The following is a 14,978-nucleotide window of genomic DNA, read 5'->3' on the forward strand; positions in this document are numbered from 1 at the left end:
AACTCAGTCATTTCACACAACCTGTGTTTCTGATGCCACAGTTCTCCAGACTCTTGTGTTTGCCTTCGGTTGTTTGGGGCTCTACCTCATAGTGCTTAGGTCTACTCCTGGCCTGTGCTCAGATCACTCCTGGGGATCGAACTCATCGAGCTCGGGTCAGCCGCTTACCAGAAAAGTGTCTTACCCTTCCGGTGCCCTAGACACTAGCTTCTCAGTGTGGGGTTCTGAAATTTTGTTTTTAAATAACTGGGTTGGGGGTTGGTGGCCACCCCTGGCAGAACTTCTGGGCTACTCCTGACTCAGTGCTCAGGAGAGACTCCTGACCGTGCTCACGGGAGCCTATACACTGCTAGGAATAGAGCCTGGGTTGGCCACTTGCCAGGCAAGCACCTTGCCTCCTGTTCTGCTCTGTTTAAAAAAATAACTGTCATTTATTATCAATGAACATTTTATTTTTGTGTCTGTTTTACTCACCCGGGGCTGTTCAAAATTTCTTAAGTGCGAAGGAGTCACAGTGGAAAAACCCCAGCAGCATGGCCTGGGTCAGCAGCCCGGACCCTTTATGGCTGGGTTCTCTGCTAGGGCTGGACAAGCACAGTGGGACTGTGATCTCAGATGAGGCCTTGGACCCTCGGGTTTTTCAGCAGGTTCCTTTTTGCTGGCTGTAGTGATCTTTTCTGTCAAGAAGATAATTTATGAAAATACAATTTTAGGATCAGAAAAGGCCACATAAACTTACCAAATTTTATTTCATGGATGGTGATAGAACAGCGGGTGGGGCATTTACCTTGCACTCGGCCCACCTGGCTGCAATTCCTCCACCCCTCTCAGAGAGCCCGGTAAGCTACTGAGAGTATCCCGCCCACACGAAAGAGCCTGGCAAGCTCCCCGTGGGGTATTCGATATGCCAAGAACAGTAGCAACAAGTCTCACAATGGAGACGTTACTGGTGCCTGCTTGAGCAAATCAATGAACAACGGGACTGAAGTGCCACTGTAATAGGAAACCGAAAAGGTTTTGTCACTGCAGAATAAAACTTCTGTTTTGTTTAATAATCACTGTCACTGTCATCCTGTTGCTCATCGATTTGTTCGAGCGGGCACCAGTAATGTTTCATTGAGAGACTTACTGTTACTATTTTTGGCATATTGAATATGCCATGGGTAGCTTGCCAGGCTCTGCTGTGTGGGCGAGATACTCAGTAGCTTGCCGGGCTCTCTGAGAGGGCCGGAGGAATCAGAACACGGGTCGGCCGCGTGAAAGGTGAACACCCTACTGCTGTGCTATCGCTCCAGCCCTTGTTTAATAATGGTGTACATATTTGGGGGTTTTCTTTAAATGACTCAGTTTTCTAGAATCTAAACTTTCACATGTGTGACTGTCAAGGACATGGCTAACTCCAACTCCTTCTCTCTCTTTCCCCCAGAGCATCATTCCTGAGCTTACTAACTGCTCTGTGTCCTCCTGTCTGTCTTTGGTGTTTTCCTGAACACTAGGAGTTTGGAGAAGCACCATGTAGATTTGGAAATGGAGTACTTGTACTTTCCCACTCATAAATGTATTTCATCTTTCTCACTTATCTTAGTAATTTTTTTTTTCTAAGATGGTTCTTTAGGAGTAACACAATTTGGGCCATAGAGATAGCACAATGGGTAGGACAATTTCCTTGCATGTGGCTGACACAGGCTCAGTCCCCAACACCACATATGGTCTCTTGAGCCCCGCCAGGAGTGATTCCTGAGATCAGAGCTAGGAGTAGCCCCTGAAAACCACCGGGTGTGACCCCGCCCTCCCTTCCCCCCAGCCAGAGTAACACACTTGACACCAGAGAGGTAGTTCAGAGGGTTGGAGCACATGCTTTGCGTGCCTTTGGTCTGGGTTTGATCCCCAATGCCGTATGGTCCCCTATGTGCTTTTTGGAATAACCCCTGAGCACTGAGTTGGGAGTAGTCCCTAAATACTTCTGGGTGTGGCCCACAAACCGAGAAACCCAAGAAGAAAAGATAAATAAATTTTTTTTAAAGATATGGAAAAAGGAGGCTGGAGCAATAGCACAGCGGGTAGGGCGTTTGCCTTGCACGCGGCCGACCCGGGTTCTAATCCCAGCATCCCATATGGTCCCCTGAGCAACGCCAGGGGTAATTCCTGAGTGCAGAGCCAGGAGTAACCCGTGTGCATCGCCGGGTGTGACCCAAAAACCAAAAAAAAAAAAAAAAAAAAAAAAAAAAGATATTGGGCCGGAGCGATAGCACAGCGGGTAGGGCGTTTGCCTTGCACGCGGCCGACCCGGGTTCGATCCCCGGCATCCCATATGGTCCCCCAAGCACCGCCAGGAGTAATTCCTGAGTGCAAAGCCAGGAGTAACCCCTGAGCATCGCTGGGTGTGACCCAAAAAGCAAAAAAAAAAAAAAAAAAAAAGATATGGAAAAAAATAAAAGTAACATGGTTAGATTGTTTAATTAGTGGTATGAAAATTTAAAGTCCTGGTTTGGATTTTAAGATATTAGTAGATTAAAAGGTCTTTTAAAGATAAAAGGATTTGGGGTTGGAGTGATAGCACAGCCAGTAGGATGTTTGCCTTGCACGCGGCCGACCCGGGTTTGATTCCCAGCATCCCATATGGTCCCCTGAGCACCACCAGGGGTAATTCCTGAGCTAGTGCAGAGCCAGGAGTGACCCCTGTGCATCGCCGGGTATGACCCAAAAAGCCAAAATAAAAGAAAAAAAGATAAAAGGATTTTTAGGTTCATAAGTTTGAATGACCTTTAGCCTGTGTGACTGTAAACTTGGTAATGGTAATATTTTCTCCAAATGGGAGAGGCTGTGTATACAGTGTGCAGAAGGGGTCACAGCCAGCTTCAAGGAGTTGAATTTTGTGGTTGGGAAAATAGTATCATTTAAAATAGATTAAAATGGGGCCAGAGTTTTAGTATAATAGGGCGGGTGTTTGCCATGCATGTGTGTGACCTTGCTTCAATCCCTGACATCTCATGTGGCCCCTGAACTCCACTAGGTGTAAGCCATGTGCACCTCTTATAAAAAACAAAACCCAAGAAAAAATAATAAAACATATGCATACCATTATTCACTGTAGCACTTAGCACAATAGTTAGGACATGAAATCAGCATAGGTGTCCAGTGACAGGTGAGTGGCTAATAAAAGTGTGATGTATACACAGTGGAATACTATGCAGCTGCAAGGAAGGATGAAATCGTGCAGGTGCTGCAACTTGATGGCACTGGGGGCACTGGGCTGCAACTCGGATGACCTGTTAGGTGACACAAAGCAGACCGAAGGACAAAGGCTGGGTGATCGCTGCTCTTGGTATACAGAATAGCTGCATGAGGGAATGCATGGGATCAAAGGGAGGATATTTAGATACTCTTGACGCTTACTTGATGGAAATAAAAGAACAGGGAAGGGAAGGAATTGAGATGGGGAGAAAGAAAGTAGATGGAAGGTAACTGAGGCAGGGGGCAGAGGCCTTGGGCTCATCAAGGTGTTAATGCGGTGAAATATATATATATATATATAGAGAGAGAGAGAGATACACACACATACACACACACACACACACATATATATATATACATATATATATATATGTATATATATATATATAGACCACAGAAGCAACAACACTGAGAGTAAGAGATCAAACTACAATAGCCAAAGTTAAAAATGTGCCTGTCCAGGAGGCAGACTGGGAATAAGAGGGAACCTGTGGACCCTGGTGGTAGGATTGGAGTTGGAATATTATTAAGTCTGAAACTCTACTGTGGATAACTTTGTAAATCATCGAACCTTAGTGAAAAATTAATTAAAATAAATTAGGGGGGCTGGAAGGATAGGGCGTTTGCCTTGCACACAGCGGACCCAGGTTAGATTCCCAGCATCCCATATGGCCCCCCCAAGCACTGCCAGGGGTAATTCCTGAGTGCAGAGCCAGGAGTAACCCCTGTGCAGTGCCGGGTGTGCCCCCCCACCAAAAAAAAGAAAACTCTTACTGTGGCTGAGAGTAAAAGAATCATGTGCTAAGTCACTGTTGTGCCGTAGGATGCATCAGTACACTTCAAGAACTTTTATTCGACACTTTTATTTGGCTTCTGAAAATGACATTAGATGTTCTTTGGAACAAGACTACTTACCTGGGATTCTTGCATCTTCATGGTCCCCACATGGTGATCTAGTTCTTGGGACTCTTTCTTTCACAGCTGGTTGGACTAATTTGGATAAAGCTATAGTCCCCTGTAAGTGTTGTTTGTGATCACGTATCTATTATAGAAGAAACAGGATCAGTATAAGTCTTTACAACTTAAGCGCTCAGCACAATTGGAACCTAATGTTAATACTAGCAAGTACATTTCCAGTGAACTTTTAGAACAAAATTGAGACCAAAAGCTTTTTTTTAAATTTCAGTGATACTGTATAAAAGTTCTTTTTATATTATTTTATTGTGCATTTCAGTAGCATCAGTTATATTCTGTGTGTATGTAGCCGTTATCCCATCAGTTAACCCAATAGTTTTTCCATCATACCACACATTGCTACTGTTAAATAGTAACTCCCCATTCCACACTCACCCTAATCCCTGGTAACCTAGAATCTATTTTCTGTTTCTATAAATATGCCTATTCTATATATTTTATATAAGTCAATTATGAAATATCTGGCCTTCTGTGCCAGACTTATTTCACTTAGTACAATGTACTAGTTACATTGTAAATTTGCAGTGAAATATGAAATAGCACAATAGTACATTTTACTGTTTGATTTAGTACGGTGTTTTCAAGTTTTATTTTATTATGGTTTTTATCCAGACTTCATTTTTTGTGGCTGAATAGTATTCCATAGTGTGCATATATACCATTTTGTTAACCCATCTACCTGCTGTTAGGCCCTTGGGCCACTCTTTTACCTTTAGGCTTACTGTGAATTGTGCTGGCAGGGTATTAGTCTTTTGGGGCTGCCTTAACAAAATACCACACAGACCAGGTGACTGATAAGCAGGAGGTTTTTGGCTCCTAGTTTTAGAGAAACCCTGGATTGGGATCAGATGGCAGACTTCCTCTGGATGGTAGGTTTCCTCTCTGTTTTATGGAGAAGGAGAGGAAAGGAGAAGGAGCGTGGGTGTTAGGTAGGATCCCTTTTCATGAAGGTTCCTTCTTTCATGAAGCGTCCACTCTCATGACCCTGCACTCACAGAAGCCCCGATCTGACGTCATCTCACTGGGCATTGGGACCGTGACGTGTGAGTTTGGAGGCCATAACATGTGGTGAATATTACTGTACAGGTATCTAGTGGCATCCGTACTGTCCGTTCTTTTGAAGGGCGACTTGCTTGCTCATGTGGTAGTTTGTGTAGCTCTTTTGAGAAGCCGCCAAGTTTGTCCAGTGACTCTGTCATCTTCCATCCCCACCAGCAGCATACTGAGTTCAGTTTCTCTCCAACACTTGCTATTTTCTGCTTGGGTTATGACTGTCCTGTAATAGGTGTGAAGTTGTGTAAATCACTTGAATGTTTAAAAATAAATGTAAACAATTTGAAACAGTTCATGAAAACTTTTAAACTTGGTTTAAAATGTTTTGAGTTCAATTTTTTAAAAGTGGCCACATTTAAAAATATTTTAAAAATTGTAAACCTCGCTGATGATTTATTTATTTTGCTTTTTTGGCACACACTCAGCTGTGGTCACAGTTTTGTGCTCAGGGACCACCCCTGATGAGGTCTAGGGACCATATGAGGTGCCGGGAATTGAACCGGGGTCAGCCGAATGCAAGGCCAACAAATGCCCTACCTGCTGTACTGTCACTCTGGCCCGCCTCTCTGATCATTGGCCATGTTTCACTGCTCATTTGAATCTTAGTTTGCATGAGTTTTAGAATGTATATAACCCAGGGCCAAAGATGTGACGTAGCAATAGAGTGCAGACCTCACGTTGATCTCTGGCATCATAGACACACGTGTGCGTCTGCACACACATACACAGACATGTTAGTGTGCACACACAGACACACTGTCTAATTTACTAAAAAAGTATACTAATGAAGCTTTTTTTTGGAGGGGGGGTACAAATTAATTCCAACCTGACTTTCAACATAGGTCATTAATTGGGTTTTTCTAGCCCAGACTTGAACACCTGCATATCCCGGTGGTTCTCAGCGTGTGGCCTGTGCACCAGGAGCAGCAGCTCACCTGGGAATTGGCTGCAAGTGCAGGCAGGGATCTGGGGCCAGGCCCATAGCCTGTACTCTGCCGGCTCTTCCAGCTGATCATGGTGCGACTAGAGTCGTTTACAGTACTTGCCCGTCGGTTGTACCGTAGTAAGTTTGTGTATATCTGAGCCCAGCTCTGGGGCTGCCCCAAGTCCAGCCACTCTTGGCCAGGAGCCCCCAGAGTGCTCTGTGGGGAGGGCTGAGAGTTGGCTGGGTATCCCCTACAGTTTCATTTCCCCTGTCATTGTATGTAACATTCTAGAGGGTTTAAGCAGATTTGTTCATTGGAGTTATGTGTGCCTGGCCTTGGGGTTAGGGTAGCACTGTCGTCCCGATTTGCTCGAGCGGGCACCAGTAACGTCTCCATTGTGAGACTTGTTACTGTTTTTGGAGTATTGAATTTGCCATAGGTAGCTTGCCAAGCTCTGCCATGCAGGCAAGATACTCTTGGTAGGCTTGTGAGCTCTCTGAGAGGGGCAGAAGAATCGAACCCGGGTCAGCCGCATGCAAGGCAAACGCCCTTCCCACTGTGCTATCGCTCTTAGGATACAGAGAGAAATCACAGAGTAAAGAAACTAAAGGTATTGGAGGGATGAGTTAGTGGAAACCAGGCAAAATGTACTCTTATATGGAAACATGTTTTTTTTGTGGGATTTTGATATTTGTTATTTAGCTTTCTGCCAGTTTCATTGCTGCTTTTTTTTTTTTTTAACAGTAGTACGTTATTAGAGTTCAGGATTAATTATTGGGAAGGGCTTAACCTGCCTTCACATACGAGGTCATCTAGATGAACCTCAAGGAAGTTGGATTGGTGAGTAGATTCTGAGATGATTCAGTTTTCGTTTTTAGGGTATAGTCAAGTGTCTTTTAAAGAATGGATTGCATTAATATTATTTCATGAATCTAATGCTAGTTTGCTATTTCACTAATTTAAAAATAAGGCATGTACCTTGCTTACCCTAGTCTAATCCCTGATACCATGTATGACCCCTGAGTACCTCCAGGGGTGGCCTTTGGGCACAGAGCCAGCAGTAGTGCCCCAGCATCTCTGGGTATTTCCTAAGGAAGACACCCCACCCCCTCTGCATACTATTTGTGTTTGGGGGCTACATCTGGCAGTGCTCAAGGCTTACTCCTGACTCTGCACTCAGAGATCACTCCTGGTGGGACTTGAGGGACCATAGGGGGTATCAAAAATTAAACCCAGGTTGGCCACATACAAGGCAGTGCCCTACTTGTTGTACTCTCTTTCCAGCCCCCCAGATGTGTACATTGTCTTACTAAACGTGTAGCAGAATAATGCTCTCCAGTCTGGAAGGTTACAACACTTGGTCAGTAATTGCTGCAATTTCAGTCTCATTATAGCTGCAGAGAAGTTTTCACATTAAGACAATCCTCTTTTCAAATACAGGCACTTTTTTAGTTTGGCTTCATCAAACCTTACGACTGAGGTTGCATTGGAGTTGAGTTTCTTGCCTGTAACAGACTTCTAGGCTTGTTTCCCATAATTTTCTGCATGTTTGTCTCAAATGAAGCGTGAAATAATCCAATGCCAACATGTGGTTTTAATAACAAGCATGGGCAAATGAATGTTAAATTGGAATTTAAGATTTTATACATATACCATGACTTTAATTTCTAAGTAATAATTTTGTACTTAGTGTTAATTTATTAGTTACTATATGAAAATATCACTTGTATGCATCAGTTACTTGAGGGGCCTGTTGATAACTGAAAATGACACATTTATTGATAGTCAGTGTAAGCTTTGATTAGTACTTTTCCATAGTATTTGTCTAGTCAGCTTTTTTTTCTTTTCTTTTTGGGTCACACTTGGCGATGCACAGGCTGTACACTCCTGGCTGTACACTCAGGAATTACTCCTGGCAGTGCTCAGGGGACCATATGGGATTCTGGGAATCGAACCCGAGTTGGCCGCGTGTAGGGCAAATGCCCTACCCGCTGTGCTCCAGCCCCCTTGTCTAATCAGCTTTAATGATTAAAAGGAAACAAAGACCTAGGAGATGTTCAAAGGGCTGAAGCATAGGCTTTGCATGTGGGAGCCCTGGGTAAGAACCTGGCACCACATGGTCCCCTGAGCACTGCTGGAGTGACCCTGAGCCAGGAATAGCATGTCTGGTGTGGCTTTCAAAACGTCAAAGTAAAACCCAAAGCAGAATAAACCTAAATAAAAGAAACCAGATTTTTCCCCAGGGTCTTGGGTGGACCTTTTTTGTTTTTAATTATTATGCTTTATGTTGCGTTAAAAATTTTCAATATACTTTTGATATCATACAATTCACTTTCTTTTGGTGTGTCTGGGGGTGGAACATGGGCTCATGCATGCCTTAGGATTAATAGGAGAAGAGGTTTCTGCTTCTATTTATTACCTCTTTGGTGGGACAACTTGGGGCAGTTCTTTTTTAGAAGAAGGTATTTTTGTGGTTTTTTTTTTTTTTTTTGTATCATACCCAGTTTTGCTTAGGCCTACTTCTGACCCTGTGCTCGAGATCACTCCTGTTTGTTTCATTTGGGGGCCACACTTGGCTCTGCTCAGGGCTGACTCTTGGCTCTAACTGGATCACTCCTGGCAGGTTCAGGGAACCACGTGGGGTGCAAGAATTGAAGAGGCAAACCTTTCATGCTGACAAACCCACCTGCTCCTGCTGTACCATCACTTCCACCCCCGCCGGCATCACAGTGGTGGTCTGGGGAGACCATATGCAGAGCCAGGGATCAAACCCAGGCCAGTTTGGTGCAAGCACTGTATCTGTTCTCTCCCCAGCTTCAGCAGCAGGCAGGTTTCTTTATAAATGTGTTTCCTCAGGTTGTTTATACAATTGGGGGCTGCGATGGTGACCTGGGGGAAGCTGAGTTCAGGTTTAAAGTCCATGTGGAATTCTGTCTTTAATAGACTTTGACTAATCTAAAAACGATGTTTTCCAGTTATATAACAATAAAATGGATATTCTGGTCTGAAAAAACAATGCTTTACATTTAAAAAAGATTCTAGTCATTCATAGAAAGATTGCACTCATCTATGGTATATAGAATAACAGAGTGGGAGACTAACACCCAAGAACTGTAGAAATAAGTACCAGGAGGTTGACTCCATGGCTTCGAGGCTGGCCTCACTTCCGGGGAAAGGTCAACTCAGAGAAGCGATCACCAACTACATTGCAGTCAAAGGCCATGTGGGGGAAGGGAGTTGCGGGCTGAATGAGGGCTAGAGACTGAGCACAGCGGCCACTCAACACCTTTGTTGCAAACCACAACAGCTAATTAGAGAGAGAAAGCAGAAGGGAATGCCTTGCCACAGTGGCAGGGTGGGGTGGGGGGGAGATGGGATTGGGGAGGGTGGGAGGGACACTGGGTTTACGGGTGGTGGAGAATGGGCACTGGTGAAGGGATGGGTTCCCAAACTTTGTATGAGGGAAGTGTGAGCACAGAAGTGTATAAATCTGTAACTGTACCCTCACGGTGATTCTCTAATTAAAAATAAATAAATTATAAAAAAAAAAAAAAAGATTCTAGTCATTAAAGTTGGTGAGCCCAGTTTATTTTCCTTTATAGACTGCCTTAACTTTCAAAAAAATATTCTGAGATAAAACTTTTTTGTACATAATTTATTCAATTCAATGTACTTTATTTGGAATAATCATTTAGATTAATTTTATTTGGGGGATAATTTGCCTCTAATCTATTATTAAGTATATCATTTAGTATGATTTCATTTGTTTGGGGGCCACACCTGACAGTGCGCAGGGCTTCTGCCTGGCTCTGCACTCGGGGTCTCACGATGAGGCTTGGGGGACTGTAGGAGCACTGGGGATCAAACCCTGGCCAGCCACGGGAAAGGCAAGCCCCACACCCACGGTACTCTCACCAGCCCCAAGACCAGCGTGTGTAGATGTTCACAAGACCTTGTTACCCCATCACCCGTAAATAAGATGGAGATAGAGAACAGGTTTCAGCACACCTTTTTCTTTTTAGAATTTTATTCTCTCATCACATTCAGTAGGGTAATCACATTACATGAGCAGAAACTAGTAACCTCCTTCCTATGACTTTCAGAGCTTTTCAGACAAAAGCCTCATTCCATGATGCATTTGGCAGACACATTCTCAGTAACTGCTCCCCAAAACTGGGTCTTTCCTCCCATCCGCAGACTTTTCCCCCGTATCGTCATATTTTATAGGTAGAAGGTCAGGTAGTAAATATTTCAGTCTTTGTGGGCCATAAGAATCTGCAGCGACTACTTACCTTTGCCTTTGAAACGTAGAAGCAGTCAGTGAGAGTGACGGAGCTCATCGAAGCTGATTACCAAGATCGCAGCTGGCTAAACTTGATATAGAACATTTTCGTCTCAGAAAAGTTCTTTTGTCTTTTTTATAGTTAAATTTCTATCCTCTTAGCCTCGGGCAGCTACTGCTTTTCTACATCTATTTTAGATTGTGTGTGTGTGTGTGTGTGTGTGTGTGTGTGTGTGTGTGTGTGCGCGCACGTGCAGACAAGGGCCAGCTGGTACCTCAGTCCCTCTGCTATCTCTCCAGTTACTATGTCTTAAGGCATTTTAGTAGGGTCTGGGGAGATAGTACTGTCATTAAGGTGTTTGCCTTGCATGTGGCTGACCTAGGTTCAATCCCCAGCACCCCATGTATTTCCCCAAGTCTCACCAGGAGTGATTCCTGGGTACATAGCCAGGAGTAAATCTGAACACCACTGGGTGTGACATCCCAAACACCAAGCAAATGAAATTAATTTATTTGCTTCATGGGCTGGTGTAAAAAACTAAAGCTCTCCGAGGGGCACGAGCATTCTTGGGCTCTCCAGGCGGCTCTGTCTCACCGCCCACGTTCGGTGCCCCGGGACCGCTGTGTGTGCTGTCGGTCAAGGGCAGGCGACAGAAGGAAGAAGGCCAGACTGGTTGCTCGATCAGTTTATTTCATTCTCTCTCTCCGCTTCTCTCCCAGCTCTCAGTCTCTCTCTGGATCTCTGGATCTGGCCCCGTGGATCTGGCCCCCCAACCCACTCTTACAGCCTAGTTAAATCTCCACAGCATGAGGGGGTTGGGGTGTACACATAGGTGTGGTCACAATCAATAGGGTAAGGTTCCTTTCCCTTAGGGGATGCTTCTCCTAGGACTTAATTCTCTTTCAGCAGGAGGATCCACCCAAGGGTGGAGTCCCATGAGTGAGTTTCTCTTCTTCTCAGCCAGCAAACATATAAGAATTCATAATATTAATCATTTTGTATGGACACAATAAGAGATGCATTAAAGCTTATAGAATTGCTCTCCTGGGGCCATCTCAATCTCAGACTACAGTGCTCAGGCCAGATCAGTCTTTCCTATCCCTAGCAGGGTCCCAGTCTCATAATTACTATTGGATCATGACAGTGTTTGTCTGTGATCAAGCTCTTAACTTATAGTTAAGAATTAGGCACTTTGGCCAGGCCCATCTCGATGCCAGGGTAGCACATAACTCACCGCTTGCCCTGGATCCTTCCTGTCCCTCGTCGGACCGTGCTTTTGGGGTGCTAGGAACTGAGGGCAACTGAGGCTTAAGTGGAGAAAGCAGATGCCCAGGAGGGAATAATATTCAAGGCCAATTAATTCCCAAGTTATAAAAGCATAATAATTGTCTTCTTGTGTCTATACAAAACAGACATAGCTTTAAATTATTCAAAAGACATAAAGAGGAGAGAAAGGCAATGTTATAATATTCAGTGTCCTAGGAAGGTCTGACCTTACAAATTAGCAGAATCAGATTACGGGAAAGCCTCAGATTAACTCTTTTGGGGAAGAGAGCATGGAGAAGTGATTATAGCTAAACAAAGGGATGGGAGAGATACAGGAACACCCTTGATGGGTGTGACTGGGGTAAGCCTAAACTCCGGGAAAAACCGGGACAAGCTACTCATGGCAAGGAGGGAGAGGACAAAGTAATGTCATCCTACAGGCTGTAGCAATAGCACAGCGGGTAGGGCGTTTGCCCTGCATGTGGCCAACCCGGGTTCAATTCCCAACATCCCATATGGTTCCTCAAGCACCGCCAGGAGTAATTCCTGAGTGCAGAGCCAGGAGTAACCCCTGTGTGACCCAAAAAGAAAATAAAAATTCATTTGCTTCATATTTTGTTCAAGAAATTTTTATTGTGTTCTTGTTTTTTAGTTTTTGTTTTAAAAATCGATATTTTATTGTTTTAAATTTTATTATTTAAAATAAAATCATTTTTATTATGGTAACTTAGAGCGAAGCTCATGACTGTCATCACTAAGGTGTCATAGACTTTTCACCATTGTCCTCAGACCCCTCTAGTTTGTTCAGCTCTTCCCATCCCTCACCCCTCACCCCATCCCTGGTTGGCAAAGAACCCTTTTTAAAAAATAGGCTTTAACCATTTTTGTCTGTTTTCTTGTGATGTAGAGTTTGCTTTGGTCCTTTAAACCTCTTAGATTAAAAGCTCAGGTCATGAATTTAGGAATTTTTCCCCCCATAAAAGCATCTAAATTTATAAATATTCCTTAAAATTAACAATCCAAACTCCAATATTTTGTATTTTCATTTTAATTCTTTTATTTTTAATTTTGTTATGGAGCCTTTCACTACAGATGTGCAGAGTGAGAAGGAGGAAAGAGCCAGGTAATAAACCAAACCTTAATTCTTAGACTTGAGCCCTTGTGTGAGCTTCAGTTCCAAGCAGCCAGACAGACAGAGTTACAGAAGGTCACAGACACCTCTGAGAAGAGGAAAGGCTGGAGTTGAGGACCTTCTTACCTTCCGTAGCAGGTGAGGTGGCAGCCGTGAGAGTGGGAAACAAGGAAATTTAAAAGACAGTCTTACCGGATATCTCATTTTTCTTATTCCCACTGGAATACTGCATAATATGTGATATGTCATATGTTCTCAGGGAAGATTTATTTCGGTCAATTAAAAGGTAATTTAAAGACTTAAGAAAAGTCAAATATGTCTAACCATTTTCAGTTTGGTATGGCCATGAAATGGTCAATTGATGTATTTCAAAAGATAATAATGGGGGCTGGAGCAATAGCACAGCGGGTAGGGCGTTTGCCTTGCATGCGACCGACCCGGGTTCGATTCCCAGCATCCCATATGGTCCCCTGAGCACCGCCAGGAGTAATTCCTGAGTGCCTGAGCCAGGAGTAACCCCTGTGCAATGCCGGGTGTGACCCAAAAAGAAAAAAAAAAAGATAATAGTGACATGAGGTTAGAATGAGGGAGGAAAGAGTAAGTAGAAAAGAGCAGCTTTTGGGCCGGAGCAATAGCACAGCGGGGAGGGCATTTGCCTTGCATGCGGTAGACCTGGGTTCGATCCCTGGCATCCCATATGGTTCCCCCAGAACCTCCAGGAGTAATGTCTGAGTGCAGAGCCAGGAATTAACCCTGAGCATCACTGGGTGTGATCCAAAAAGCAAAAAAAAAAAAAAAAAATTACTAGACATTCTTCTAGTGCAGTAACAAGATCAGAGTGGGCACACACGCACACTCCATACATGTTACAGGAGAGCCATTCATTCTTCTCTTCTGCCTCTTCCTTATCTTCCTCTTCTTTGTCTTCTTCCTCATGTTTTGGTTCATTCTTCTCTGAATCTGTTGGTCTGCCGCAGTCCTTCTTTTCTGCTTCATTTTGCTCTTGGCACGGTATGCAGCAGTATTCTTTTCGTATTTCTCCTTTAGCTTTGCCACTTTCTGTTCACAGGGTTAGTTTTCCTTGGCGCATTGTTCAGACCACATCTCCCCTGTGTTTTTGGCAGTATCCCCAGGGGACAGGCCAGGTGTTCACTCTATCTTGGGGCGATAGCCAGAGCAAAATGGGAAGAAGGCAAGTGGGCATCCATCCAGTGCATTGGGGTCTTTCCTCTAGCCTTTCTCACCCACTTTGGCGGGCACGTGATTCTTCACTTCTCTGTCATTGTGGACCTTGTCATGCTTGGCCGTATCATCAAACTTAGCCTTCTCCGTGGCAGATACGTCTTCCACCTCTCCGAGCATCTCTTTGAGAATTCAGTGAAGTTGACCACCGGCATGACTGCACGGAGAAGGCATATCAGGACGTTTAGCCTGTGGACTTGTTGGGGTCTTCTTTGCCCAAGGCGATGGGACTGCGTCTCCCTACGAAAGCCTTCCTTAGAGTCCGCCGGAGCCATCGCCTTGCAAAGGCTCTGGTGTGAACGGAGTATCCAAGTCTTTTTATATTTTAAGTGTACGGCTCAGTGGAGCCCCATAAACAGTGGAGCCAAGAAAGCTCCTACCTCGAGACACAGCTTTCTTGGCTCCCTCCCACGTCACGTTCATCTCCTCTCCCCAAGACTTAACCATTGTTTTAACTTTCTCATCATGAATGTTTTATCCGTTTCTGCCCCCTCCCACAATTGTAAATAAAATTGTACATTATGTGATCTTTTTACTGAGATTCACCTGTGTACACACTTACTTGTCTTTTTGGAAATTAGTTTTAGTTTATAGTACACTATTATGTGAATATTCCATAATTCTTGGTTCTCCTGTTGATAGGAATTTGGGTTCGATTTGTTCGAGCGGGCACCAGTAACGTCTCTCATCGAGAGACTTATTGTTACTGTTTTTGGCATATCCAATACGCAAGGGTAGCTTGCCAGGCTCTGCCGTGCGGGCTCCATACTCTCGGTAGCTTGCCGGGCTCTCCGAGAGAGGCGGAGGAATCGAACACAGGTCGGCCGCGTGAAAGGTGAACACCCATCCTCTGTGCTATTAATTTTT

General features: G+C 44.3%; 1 protein-coding gene and 1 pseudogene across 5 annotated transcripts in view; one reads left to right on the forward strand and one right to left on the reverse strand.

Moving 5' to 3' along the window:
* The window catches only part of SLC25A26 (solute carrier family 25 member 26), a 148,553-nt gene that overhangs the window by 69,742 nt on the left and 63,833 nt on the right, over positions 1-14,978 (forward strand). The gene's annotated exons all lie outside the window — the stretch shown is intronic.
* On the reverse strand, positions 3,110-14,534 carry LOC105943158 (high mobility group protein B2-like; annotated as a pseudogene).

This window comes from Sorex araneus, chromosome 4 (assembly GCF_027595985.1).
Source record: "Sorex araneus isolate mSorAra2 chromosome 4, mSorAra2.pri, whole genome shotgun sequence".
NCBI classification, from domain to species: Eukaryota; Metazoa; Chordata; class Mammalia; order Eulipotyphla; family Soricidae; genus Sorex; species Sorex araneus.